This window comes from Colossoma macropomum, unplaced genomic scaffold (assembly GCF_904425465.1).
Source record: "Colossoma macropomum unplaced genomic scaffold, Colossoma_macropomum, whole genome shotgun sequence".
NCBI classification, from domain to species: domain Eukaryota; kingdom Metazoa; phylum Chordata; class Actinopteri; order Characiformes; family Serrasalmidae; genus Colossoma; species Colossoma macropomum.
This window is the reverse complement of record NW_023495976.1, coordinates 42,501-57,076: the sequence shown is the minus strand read 5'-3', so window position 1 is coordinate 57,076 and position 14,576 is coordinate 42,501. Positions and strand designations below refer to the sequence as shown.

Sequence of the window (14,576 nt, the reverse complement as noted above, 5' to 3'; positions counted from 1 at the left end):
AGCACTGTCTGATCTACAGAAAGACCTTAGAAAAGATGTGTGGTCTGTAGTTTCATAGCCTCTTTAAAAACACACAGATGCTGTAGATCTTTAATTTTGTGGGTGTAGATTCTAAATGCACTGCAGCCACAGAAAGAAGAATGAAAGCAAATGGTGTAATAAATTTATTTTGACCCTGGTGTTGAATAGCTGGCAACCCAAAGACTCACAGGCACACACAGTAAGACATAATGAGTAACAAATGATATGAGTTTTGTTATGTGTAGAGAGATTATTTTATTAAATGTTGTGTTTTACACCCTGTTTCAGACATTTATGTTTGGAGATATTTTTGGTCAGTTTCAGATTCTGGTGGGTTTTTAAATAAACTTTCAGCTGTCCATTCAGTTGCACTCTGAGATGTGGCCACTTGACTACTACAGATCAGTCACCCTGCTCAATAAACATTAATTCTTTAAGGATTACAGCACATTTTGCTGCTGGACCGCATTCTGACAGTGACTGAATATTCGTTTCAACTGAGAAATCTGCGTCAGTAGAAGTAGAACTAGAATTTCATAAACATAAATGAAAGAATTTTCATTTTTACAACTTTAGTTTGATTTTCAACATGATAACATTTTTTTTTACATGAATTCACCCCTGATCTTTACTTCTTACTTCAATGTCCTCCCCCAAAATAAAAGTATTTCATCAGATTAGGATGTAAATTATTTATTTTGTTTGTCCTTGCCCCCCAATGTTAAACTAAAGTTGGTGCTCATGGGTGGGAGTGTGGCAAAGTCTAGCACATGGAAAATCCAAACTAATTCTAATTGAAAAAAAACAAAAACTTGATGTCATCTTCATCCAACACAGCCCAACTGAAATTAAATGAAACAGAAGAAGCACAAAATGATTAGAATTGATCTTCATTTGTCAGTCAATTCATGCAGGATCTGATATACAACAGCACATATAAGGAAAAAGCTGACAGCAGGCTTTCCTCTTGTACATTGTTCTCTCTCTCCATTGTGTCTCTCTTTGTAGAGTTTCCAGTCTCTCTGTGTCTCTTCTGGATCTGAGGACTCACCCAGCATCATTGTCCATCAACATCTCTCATTTGATGGAGTGAGGAAATCTCTCTCTGATCTGAAAGAGAGACTAGAGGAATTCTGCAAGCAGGAGTTCAGTAAAATCTCTACACATGGTAAGAGGAGCTTCCTGCTGTGAAACAATGATGAACATCTTGACTTGTTCAGAGTAAAAATCAGACATAAGATTAAATATATTTACTATATTTCATTACGTTTGTGATTTATAAGTCATGTTCATCATGTTTGATGGATGCATTTAAACAGTTTATTTGGAGACAGAAATAAATTAAAACAGAATATACAGCATTTTTATTTATTTATATGTATTACATACTGTACAGAGAGAGAGAGAGAGAGACAGAGAGACAGAGAGAGAGAGAGAGAGAAAAGAGAAACTGAGAGCGAGACAGAAAAAAGAGAAACAGAGAGAGAGAGAGAGAGAGAGAGAGAGAGAGAGAGAGAGGCAGAGTTTGACAGAGTTTACTCTGGAAAAATGACTGAAAAAGTAGTTTGTTTTCTTTAGAAAACATGCAACAGAAACATTTCAGCACTTTTCATTTTATGTCTTTCTCCACAGTTTCAGCAGTTCAGATGATTTTACCCTCAGAGCCAAAAACCAGAGCAGATTTTCTACAGTGTATGTACACAACACACACACACACACACACACACACACACACAAATACATACACTCTCACACACACTCTCACACACACACTCTCACACACACTCTCTCACACACACACACACACATACACACACATACACACACATACACACACACACACACACACACACACAAACACATCCTCACACACACACACACACACTCACACACACACACACACAAACACATCCTCACACACACCCACACACACACGTATGAGAGGCTGTTTAGGCCAAAATCCTAATTATTTTTACAACTTTAGTTTGATTTTCAACAAGATAACAAAATTTTACATGTAAAATCCTAACTAACCTCTCACACTCACTATTAAACTCTCTCACACTCACTATTAAACCTCTCACACTCACTATCAAACTCTCTCACACTCACTATTAAACCTCTCACACTCACTATCAAACTCTCTCACATTCACTATTAAACCTCTCACACTCGCCATCAAACCTCTCACACACATTATCAAACCTCTCACACTCGCCATCAAACCTCTCACACTCACTATCAAACTCTCTCACATTCACTATTAAACCTCTCACACTCACTATCAAACTCTCTCACATTCACTATTAAACCTCTCACACTCGCCATCAAACCTCTCACACACACTATCAAACCTCTCACACTTGCCATCAAACCCTCTCACACTCACTATCAAACCCTCTCACACTCACTATCAAACCTCTCACACTATCAAACCTCTCACACTCGCCATCAAACCTCTCACACATACTATAAAACTCTCTCACACTCACCATCACTCTCTCACACTCACTATCAAACCTCTCACACTCGCCATCAAACCTCTCACAGTCACCATCAAACCCTCTTACACTCACTATCAAACCCTCTCACACTCACTATCAAACTCTCTCACACTCACCATCAAACCTCTCACACTCACTATCAAACCCTCTCATACTCACTATCAAACCCTCTCACACTCACCATCAAACCTCTCACACTCACTATCAAACCTCTCACACTATCAAACCCTTTCACACTCAATATCAAACTCTCTCACACTCACCATCAAACACTCTCACACTCACCATCAAACACTCTCACACTCACCATCAAACCCTATCACACTCATCATCAAAACCTCTCACACACACTATCAAACCTCTCACACACACTATCAAACCCTCTCATACTATCAAACCCTCTCACACTCACTATCAAACTTTCAAACTCTCTCACACTCACCATCACTCTCTCACACTCACTATCAAACCCTCTCACACTCACCATCGAACCCCTCACACTCGCCATCAAACCTCTCACACTCACTATCAAACCCTCTTACACTCACTATCAAACCCTCTCACACTCACCATCAAACTCTCTCACACTCACCATCAAGCTCTCTCACACTATCAAACCCTCTCACACTCGCCATGAAACCTCTCACACTCACTATCAAACCCTCTTACACTCACTATCAAACCCTCTCACACTCACTATCAAACTCCCTCACACGCACCATCAAACTCTCTCACACTCACTGTCAAACCCTCTCACACTCACTATCAAACCCTCTCACACTCACTATCAAACTCTCTCACACTCACCATAAAACTCTCTCACACTCACCATCAATCCCTTTCACACTCACCATCAAACTCTCTCACACTCACCATCAAACCCTTTCACACTCACCATCAAACCTCTCACACTCACTATCAAACCCTCTCACACTATCAAACTCTCTCACACTCACTATCAAACTCTCACACTATCAAACCCTCTCACACTCACTATCAAACTCTCTCACACTCACCGTCAAACACTTTCACACTCACCATCAAACTCTCTCACACTCACTATCAAACCCTCTCACACTCACTATCAAACCCTCTCACACTATCAAACTCTCTCACACTCACCATCAAACTCTCTCACACTCACCATCAAACTCTCTCACACTCACTATCAAACCCTCTCACACTCACTATCAAACCCTCTCACACTATCAAACTCTCACACTCACCGTCAAACACTTTCACACTCACCATCAAACTCTCTCACACTCACTATCAAACCCTCTCACACTCACTATCAAACCCTCTCACACTATCAAACCCTCTCACACTCACTATCAAACTCTCTCACACTCACCATCAAACCCTCTCACACTCACTATCAAACCCTCTCACACTCACTATCAAACCCTCTCACACTATCAAACTCTCTCACACTCACCATCAAACTCTCTCACACTCACTATCAAACCCTCTCACATTCACCATCAAACCCTCTCACACTCACTATCAAACTCTCTCACACTCACTATCAAACCCTCTCACACTCACCATCAAACTCTCTCACACTCACTATCAAACCCTTTCACACTCACTATCAAACTCTAAGGCGTTCTTGATAGTGAGTGTGTCAGAACTTGATAGAGTGTATGAGAGAACTTCATAGAGTGTACGAGAGAACTTGATGGTCGCGTTTTCTGATTGGCCCAGAGAGTTATCATTTAAATTAGCAGTTTCTGATTCGCTCATAGTCAAATATGCCCGTCCCCCACGTGCAGTAGTTCACTCTTTAAACAGATGGTTCTTCAGAGGTCCTTTAGTAAAGACAGTGGTTCTATACAGAACTAGGAACACAAAAAGAACCATTTGCCTGATTAAAGAGCTCTTTGCCTGGTGAAATGTTCTTCAGATTGATAGACAATGTGCTGTAGACGGTCTGACTGAAGTCGTTTTGGTGCTACAGCGGTCCGGGTGTTCTCGGCTTTTATTCTGTTATTGTCAGTGGAAAAATCACGAAATAGCTTAGTTTCACAGTTTCACACACTAAGCATAACATTAAATAACAAACAAACAACAATGGAATAAAGGGCCGTAAATTACTTATCCAAATTTAAAACTTTAAACACTTTAACCTGAAGTGGACACGGAAACTCAGAAATCACTGAAATCAGGCCCTTCGCGTGCACGCGCCTCTCGCAGGCATACGGAGACTTTTGATTATACTCGCGATTTAGGTTGTTTCTGGGTGTAAATAACGGTTAATCATCGCTTCTCCTTCACAACAAACAGCACATCAGGGCCTAAAGCCGAACACAGAGTCCCGCAGTGAGAGTTTAGTTTAGTGTACCGAAGGCGCCTCGGCGCAGCTCCGCATACCGCGCCTCTAAAGCTCCTTCCCAAACCAGAGCCGCCGCAGTCATATGAACAATATGAACACAGGGCAGTGAGGAGCTCACAGCTATAACTGTTAATTTAAATGCTAATTTAAATGAGCTGTAACGCAATCACTATAATGAAGTTCACATCTGACGACGTGACATTACAATGAATTTTCTCATCATTACTGGGCAGCGCGACTTTCATTCCTCTTTAATTTCACTGTTAAATGGCGGGAATCCTGTAGAGTCTTTTCCCCGTATCGCTTCAGTTTTGTGCTGATAGAATAGCTGCATCAAATATACAAACACCTATGAAACGTAATGTTGCCTTCCCAAATGCCAGACTAGGCCTATCCTCTCAACATTCATGCACGATCTTTTCTGTCTTTATCATTTTTAACCGTGATTGTTGAGCTTCTTCGACCAGACGTGCCCTCTGCACGTTTATTTCCGGTTAAATTGATAGAACTTTTTACATTTTGGATAAATAAAATACGACCCTTTATTCTACTTCTGTTTCTTATTATTTTATGCTTAGTGTGTGAAACTGTGAAACAAAGCTATTTCGTGATTTTTCCACTGACAATAACAGAATAAAAGCCGAGAACACCCGGACCGCTGTAGCACCAAAACGACTTCAGTCAGACCGTCTACAGCACATTGTCTATCAATCTGAAGAACATTTCACCAGGCAAAGAGCTCTTTAATCAGGCAAATGGTTCTTTTTGTGTTCCTAGTTCTGTATAGAACCACTGTCTTTACTAAAGGACCTCTGAAGAACCATCTGTTTTTAAGAGTGAACTACTGCACGTGGGGGACGGGCATATTCGACTATGAGCGAATCAGAAACTGCTAATTTAAATGATAACTCTCTGGGCCAATCAGAAAACGCGACCATCAAGTTCTCTCATACACTCTATCAAGTTCTCACACACTCACTATCAAGAACGCCTTAGAGTTTGATAGTGAGTGTGAGAGGTTTGATAGTGAGTGTGAAAGGGTTTGATAGTGAGTGTGAGAGGGCTTGATAGTGAGTGTGAGAGGGTTTGATGGTGAGTGTGAAAGGTTTGATAGTGAGTGTGAGAGGTTTGATAGTGAGTGTGAGAGGGCTTGATAGTGAGTGTGAGAGAGTTTGATAGTGAGTGTGAGAGAGTTTGATAGTGAGTGTGAGAGGGTTTGATAGTGAGTGTGAGAGAGCTTGACAGTGAGTGTCTGAGGGTTTGATAGTGAGTGTGAGAGGGTTTGATGGTGAGTGTGAGAGAGTTTGATGGTGAGTGTGAGAGGGTTTGATGGTGAGTGTGAGAGGGTTTGATGGTGAGTGTAAGAGGGTTTGATAGTGAGTTGAGAGAGTTTGATGGTGAGTGTGAGAGGGTTTGATGGTGAGTGTGAGAGATTTGATGGCAAGTGTGAGAGGGTTTGATGGCGAGTGTGAGAGGGTTTGATGGCAAGTGTGAGAGGGTTTGATAGTGAGTGTGAGAGGGTTTGACAGTGAGTGTGAGAGAGTTTGATAGTGAGTGTGAGAGGGTTTGATAGTAAGTGTGAGAGGTTACTTAGAATTTTGGCCTAAATGGCCTCTCATACACACACACACACACACACACACGCACACACACTCACACACGCACACACACTCACACTCACACACACACAGACACACACTCACTCACACACACACACAAACTCACACAATACACACACACACACACACTCGCACACACACACACACACGCACACACACACACTCACACTCACACACACACACACACACACTCACACACACACATACTCACACAATACACACACACACTCACACACACTCACACACACACACACACACACACACTCTCACACACACACACTCACACAGAGACACACACTCACACACAAATAATACATTTTATTTTTTATGTCTTCAAAAAAATTAGAGTCTAACATAAAAACAATAGAAATGTGACAGAAGGTAAACGGTTACTGATGTGTTTTCACTTAAAATAAACAAATTGTGTAAATAAAAACATTAAGTGTTCATATTTCTTTTCCTCTTTGTTAGATTTCTGTCATCTGACTCTGGATCCGAACACAGTGAGTCAGAACCTCAGTCTGTCTGAGGAGAACAGAGTGGTGACAAACACTGGGACAGTCCAGTGTACTCTGATCATCCAGAGAGGTTTGACTACTGGAATCAGGTGTTGAGTAAGGAGAGTGTGAGTGGACGCTGTTACTGGGAGGTTGAGTGGAGCAGTGAGGGATATGGACTGTACATATCAGTCTCATATAAAGGGATTAGCAGGAAAGGACGAGGTAATGAGTGCAGGTTTGGAAACAACAGTCAGTCCTGGAGTCTGCAGTGTTCTTCCTCTCTCTCTTTCTATCACAACAACATTCAGACTAAGATCTCAGCCTCATCCTCCTCCAGAATAGGAGTGTATGTGGATCACAGTGCAGGAACTCTGTCCTTCTACAGCATCTCTGACACAATGACCCTCCTACACACAGTCCACACCACATTCACTCAGCCTCTCTATGCTGGATTCTGGTTGTGCCCTGGAACTGTGAGGTTGTGCGATCCAAGATGATGTGTCCATTGATTATTATTTTATCCCTCTTTTATGATGAGTATCAGATTTGAGACAGTTCTCTAATCTGTAGGTCTGATTAATTAGATGTTTCCAGCTGCACCGAATGAGATCAGAACATAACAGAGGTGTGAATGTGAACTGTTGATTGTAGCTTTTATGCTTCTGTGTCTTTTAGAGTCAGTGGGCATGAACAGACCCTCAGTACCTCAATAACTATATTAAAAACATTGAGGGCAAATCCTTAAATTAAATAAATAAATATAAGCAACAATAATAATTATAATGATAATAACAATAATAACAACAGTCATTTATTCACAGTCATTAAACGATGACTGTGTTAGTAATAAAGGGAGGTCAAGGACGAACCAACAATTTTTTGAAATGATATTGGTTGTTAGTAAACTAAATTAATAATGTTTCTCAACATACTAATTTGAACTATCACAACACACTCCTTCTGATACAAGAACAACAGTAACAAGATTTGCATTAAACTACCTGCATTTTATGATTATTTAAGGCTTCCTAGTTTCCTGTAGGGCAGTTTAGAATCCCTGAAAGTCTGTGCAGAGTTGATTTCTGTTTAAATAAGCCTATTTTTTGTTTTTTGGCCTTTAATAAACACAGATTACTTGATTAAGAGTTAAAATAACAGGTATTTTACTCAGTTAATCATGTATTTAGTGACAACCCTGCTGACCATCAGCTCCTTACACCATATCTTACATTAACTCATAGGTGTCGATCTCTACAGACAGTAAACATTACACTCACAGCCAGGGAGGGATTACTGACCGGGCCAGTGGGGTCAGTGCCCAGGGACATCTGACTGCCAGGGGCTTCAGTGGGCCTCAGACCACCAGATCAAAGACTAGAGACAGTCCTTTACAGATGCTAAAATTAGAATATTCCTTATATGTAATGACTGTCCACACCCTGATACTGTATTTAAAGTAGTTAAAATCTAACACCAAAAATGTGCAGGAAACAACAGGCTGATCCACATTAATAGAGAATTCATCATTTTAGTTTCATTACATTTTTTCAGCTCTGTTCAAAGCACACATAACCACACCTGAGTGGTTTATTAAAGAGCCCATATGTAAAATTTTTTCTGTATTTTATATTTTTTATAAATTTTCCATGATATGAGGCTTTAAAGTTAAACTGCGGGTCTGTTTTCTTCTGTCTTTTTTGTGTTATGGTCAGAGTGTGGGAGTAAGGGGGGCCTCCAAAGACACTTGTGTCCAGGGGTCTCGTGAGACCATGATCTGTTTCTGCTCACAGCCTTCACACTGTATAAACTCACTGATACCCGTATAGAACATTTCTACATCTAACATCTCTGACAATCAGAAATGTGATTTTACTGTATTTGACAGTCAAACAGCCTCTCACTCAGTTAAAGAGTCACACAAAGAGAAAGAGAGAGAGAGAGAGAGAGAGAGAGAGAGCGAGCGAGCGAGCAGAGTCAGGCTGTCTTCTGCAATGAAGTGACAAAATAAAAGTCTCTGATGATGTAATTCTGTCTATCAGGTGAGACTGAGGGTCAAATCTGTCTTTGCTAATACCTGTTTATGTTGTTTTTACTCCAGAAGTGGTAACTTTACAGTTACAGTCAGTCTGAACGCTGATCTGAACATTACAGCTCATCACTGTTTAAACTCTGTTGGAGTGACGCTCTGGTTTCTCTACGGCTCTTTATTCATCTGAGCTGATCTCTGTTTCGTCTGTGTGATAAAATACCTTCATACTCCACCAGCGCTCTGGTCTGATCACTGTTCAGGACAGTAAGTCTAAAAAATAAACAACCGAAAGTGTAAAACAAATCTGAGTGTGACAGAATCACTGATTAGAGTTATGATGAGCCTGTATTACATCAGACTTCCTCTCTCACAGCCTCATACGGCCGTTTACCTCCAAACCTGAGACTAAACTGTGTTTTATACAGTAAACTGTAGACAATGGAGTGATGCCTGTTAACTAAAGCAGCAGCTGATAGACTCTCACAACTGATTATACGATTAATAAAGAGCTGACATTTTATTCTAAAACACCACAGTAAGAGGAAAACAGTGACCACAGTAGCTGTTTAGCTGGGATTAGCTGGCCAGTCAGCTGCTCCCTCAGGCTGAGTCTGAGCTGTGAAAGGTGGAGATGTGGGCAGGTTTATGGAGGCAGATTTGAAGCTGATAATAACGTTTCTTTTCTTTAGTTCATTTGAAAATGAAGATGAGCGTTTGATAAAGTCTGTTCCTCGTGTTTTCTGGTGATGTTCTCCTCTTTCTTTCTCCTCTAAACTGGATGTCTCTGAACTCGTCAGGGCTGAAGAGTTTTTGTGGCTGTGTGATGCTCTGTTTTGATTGGCTTTCAGAGCTAAATATTTTCCATTAAACTGAGCTTTATTCTAATTGGTTTATGAGCCGAGATTCTCATAATTTATTTTTACTCTGTAAAGTTGTTAAAAATTAAACGATCAAAGTAAATTAAAGTAAATTTTAGTATAAAAATAAACTCAAGTAAAAGTAAATGTATTAGGATTTAATTTTGCTCCAAAAAGTACAGTAACGAGAGTGAATGTAATTCATTACTTTCCACCTCTGATAAATAAGTTGTAATAATATTAATCAGTATCACGATTCACTTTCCCCTGTTGTTAATGCTTTACTGTGCTGGGCTGTGGGTGGCACTGTCAGTGTTAATGTCCACCATAAAGTGGAGATGTAAGGCTAGAAGTGACCTGCCTGCTTCCCGGCTGTGTCAGTGAGCACTGAGTGGTGGTTCTTCCTCACTGCCTGTTCAATAAAAGACCATTCGCCTTTAAAGAGCAGAGTTTCCTGTGTTTTATTCTAAATAGACACCTCAGTATGTAAATGATGGTAAATTGGAGCAATTTATAAATGATATGATAATGAAGGACTTGTGCTGGTGTTTTTTTTTCCATGATCAGACTGGAGTTCATGTAATACCAGAGAATTTCTAGTGAGGAGAACTGACACTCAGTAGTGGTCAGGTTGGTCAGACACTGTAAGAGAGAGTCCAAAGAGAGTCCAAAATGAACAGTTTCCTATGAAGCTTTTGCACAAAACTGTAAATTGTAAGTGTTTATTCATTTGTAGACATATTTAGACTTGTCTTCTCAACACAGACCAGCATAAATACTTCAACACTGTCATATTTCTGAACACTTTTCTAACAGTGCCTAATGTACATTTAGGAAATCAGTGAGTGCAAACTTCTTTACTTAGGCTATAAGCTGAGCAGCTGGCCAACCAATGCAGAAATACAGAAAAATCAAAGATATTGGAACGTTTTAAATTATTTTATTGTAATATTTTCTTTTATTTTACACAGTTTGAAGAAATTCCTGTGAGAAGCACTAGAAAAATATTTATTTAACCTCTTTATCTATTCAGATCCATTCACTCCCATTCATTGAGGACTCTCTTGCAGGCGCCCTGTAGTGTTTTACTTTTATGATTTTGGTATAGTGTTAGGAACAGGAAGTGTACAGGATCCCCTTAAACTCTGTTAGTGTGACAGTTTCACTTATCAGACACTGAGTACTTTGTTCCTCTTTGCACACTCTCCAATTTGCACTTGTTTCTTTGTAACACTGATAAATAAAGGCCACTGAGCTTTTAGATCTAAAATATGCCTGGAGTGCTCTGACCAATCACAACCTTCCACATGCAGCCACTCCCACTCTGCTGCTTCTTCATTTCAGAGAAAACAAAACTGATCTCAGAGAGCTGCTGTCTCTCAGCCTGTGAGTGCAGGAAAATGGCAGAGGCCAGTATTTCAGTAGATCAGGACCAGTTCAGCTGTCCAGTCTGTCTGGATCTGATGAAGGACCCAGTGACGACTCCCTGTGGACACAGTTTCTGTATGGTGTGTATTAATGGCTTCTGGGATCAGGATGATCGGAGGGGGGTCTACAGCTGCCCCCAGTGCAGAGAGACCTTCACTCCAAGGCCTGTTCTATGCAGAAACAACATGCTGGCTGAAGTGGTGGAGAAACTGAAGAAGACAGAACTCCAAGCTGCTTCTCCTGCTCTCTGTTACGCTGGACCTGGAGATGTGGAGTGTGATTCCTGCACTGGGAGAAAACACAAAGCCATCAAGTCCTGTTTGGTTTGTCTGGCTTCTTATTGTGAAACTCATCTTAAACCTCACTATCAGTCTCCTGCCTTTAAGAAGCACAAGCTGGTCAAAGCCTCCAAACAGCTACAAGAGAAGATCTGCCCTCAACATGATGAAGTGATGAAGATCTACTGTCGCACTGACCAAAGCTGCATCTGCTATTTGTGTACGATGGATGAACACATGGGACACAGTACAGTTGCAGCTGTAGCAGAAAGAAAGAAAAACAGGTGAGAGGTAGAAAAAGTTTAGACTTAATTCAAACTGTTTGGATTTCTATTCTAGAATCTGATACATAATTACACAATATTGACAATTTATGTGATTTTGGTAGGAAAGTGTTAAATAAACCTGACGTTACTTACTGTCAGCAACAAACTTGTCAAACAGGTCAGCAAACCTTTGACCAGCCAACGCCCGTCTTCCAGCATATTTACAGCTTTATTCTGCTCACATGTAGAACTAGAGTGAACTTTAACTCTTCAGCTGCTGTTAACGTAAACCAGAATACAAATTCTTTCTCCTCAGAATCAGCTGAAGGAGATGCAGAGGAAATTCCAGGAGAGACTCCAGGAGAAAGAGAAGAAGCTGCAGGAGGTGAAACAGGCTGTGAAGACTCTTAAGGTGAGTAGTGAGCAGAGATCTGCTGGAGCAGCTGTTTCACAGCTCAGTCAGACTCTCCTCCAGTCAGACAGCGAGGAGTCCAGTGTTGGGCACTAAGAGATCCTACACAGCCACAATGTGGACTGTGAGTCATCTAGAGTCCCAGTGAGAGAGTGAATGATAGTCTGAAATCTGCCACAATTATTAACTTCCAAGAAGTCTGTCATCAGTGACCTCAGTGACTGCCATCCGATCACACTTAGACCGGTCATTATGAAATGCTTTGAGAGGCTGGTCCTGCAGCACATCAAGCTTCGACCCACACCAGTTTGCCTACAGGGTAACAGGTCCACGAAAGACATCATTGTCACTGCTCTTCATACAGCACTGACCCACCGTGAACACCAGGGGAGCTATGTGAGGATGCTTTTCAAAGACTTTAGCTCTGCCGTTAATACTCTCATCCCTGCCAGACTGGACTAAGCTCACTGACATAGAACTTTGCCAACCCATCAGCAACTGGATCAAAGACTTCCTGTCCAACCGCACCCAAACTGTTAGACTTGGCCCCCACCTCTCCACCACCATCACATTCAGCACTGGTACGCCACAGGGAGCCCCCTTCTCTATGGCCTCTACACTCATGACTGTGCCCCCAGCCATCCCACCAATACTATAATCAAATTTGCAGAAGACACAACCGTGATTGGACTTATCTCTTGGGGTGACGACACAGCCTACAGAGACAAAGTCCAAGGACTGGCTGTGTGGTGTTCAGAGAATAATCTCACCCTGAACTCTTTAAAACTAAAGAACTCATCATAGACTTCAGAAAGAACTTCACAAAACCAGACCCATTATACATCAACGGGGACTGTGTGGAGAGAGTACGTGATTTCAGGTATCTCGGCACACCCATTGCTGAAGATCTCTCCTGGACCACCAACACCACGGCATTAGTGAAAAAGGCACAGCAGTGACTCTACTTTCTAAGAATCCTCAGGAAAAACAACCTGCAAGAGAACCTTCTGGTGTCTTACTACCGCTGCTCCATTGAAAGCTCCATTATTTTGCTTTTTTATAATTTTAAATTATATATATATATATATATATATATATATATATATATATATATAAATATATATATATATATATATATATATATATACCGTTAGGATTGCTACCCAATTTCATACCCTGTGCAATGACAATAAAGAATCTTGAATCTTTATGTTTAAATGGAGCTCCATCTTGTGTGTGTGTTGTAACAGAGCTCTGCACAGGCAGCAGTGGAGGACAGTGAGAGGATCTTTACTGAGCTGATCCGCTCCATTGAGAAAAAGCGCTCTGAGGTAACAGAGCTGATCAGAGCTCAGGAGGAGGCTGAACTGAGTGGAGCTGAAGAACTCCTGGAGCAACTGGAGCAGGAGATTGCTGATCTAAAGAGGAGAGACACTGAGCTGGAGCAGCTTTCACACACAGAGGATCACATCCATTTCCTCCAGGTAACCAACACTGTCTGATCTACAGAGAGACCAGAAACTCAGAAAGGTTCTGAAAATCTCACCGATACTAAAGACATGTGACTTGATCATCTTTATGCTTAAATGGTCACATCTTTTAGGAGTTGTCAGAAACATTCTGATTGGCTGTCTCCATGTCCATGGATAAAAGTTATCAGTCTGAGGGGAAACAGACATTTACAACTTTTTGTCTGCTCTGCACATCATAGCAACAAGATACTTCTGGAGAGAAATATTATCACTACATTGCAAATTTTAAGTTCACAGCATTATATGTTATGTTTTTAAGGAACATTTAGTAGGTAACATATGAGAGGTCATTCATGTGTTTGCCAGTGCATAGCACAGCTGTTTATGGTTGGTCATTTTGCAGGTCAGTCGGCTGTTGGCCATGTTGAGTGACAAAACCCACTAGACTCTCATTCCTATTCACACATGAATACACAAACTGCAAATAAGACAAAAGTGTGAACAACATCAATGTGCAAAACTACACAAAAGAACAGTTTATGCTACAAAAAGAGGTGGAGGTTTCTGAAAACTGTTTTCAGTGTTTTTGTGTGAACAAACTAAACACAACTTTTACGCTGACGTCCAGCTGTTAACTTCCTCATCCTTTTTCATTTACTGACCATGTAGAAGTACATCTGAAACACAGCTGACGACTGGCTTTCTGTTCCTGTTCTGGCTTTGATTCTGTGTGCCTGTCAGTTTGAGGCTGATTTACATATTTGTTTTTCAAATTGCTGTTCATAGTAAACTGTGCGGACCCATCAGAACGTGTTCAGATTGTTTTATTTGTGGTGTTAAATCAATATCAAAAAC

General features: G+C 40.8%; 1 pseudogene; it reads left to right on the top strand.

Moving 5' to 3' along the window:
• The first annotated feature begins 1,031 nt into the window (after positions 1 to 1,031).
• LOC118803880 overlaps positions 1,032 to 14,576 on the top strand; it is a 19,515-nt pseudogene continuing 5,970 nt past the window's right edge.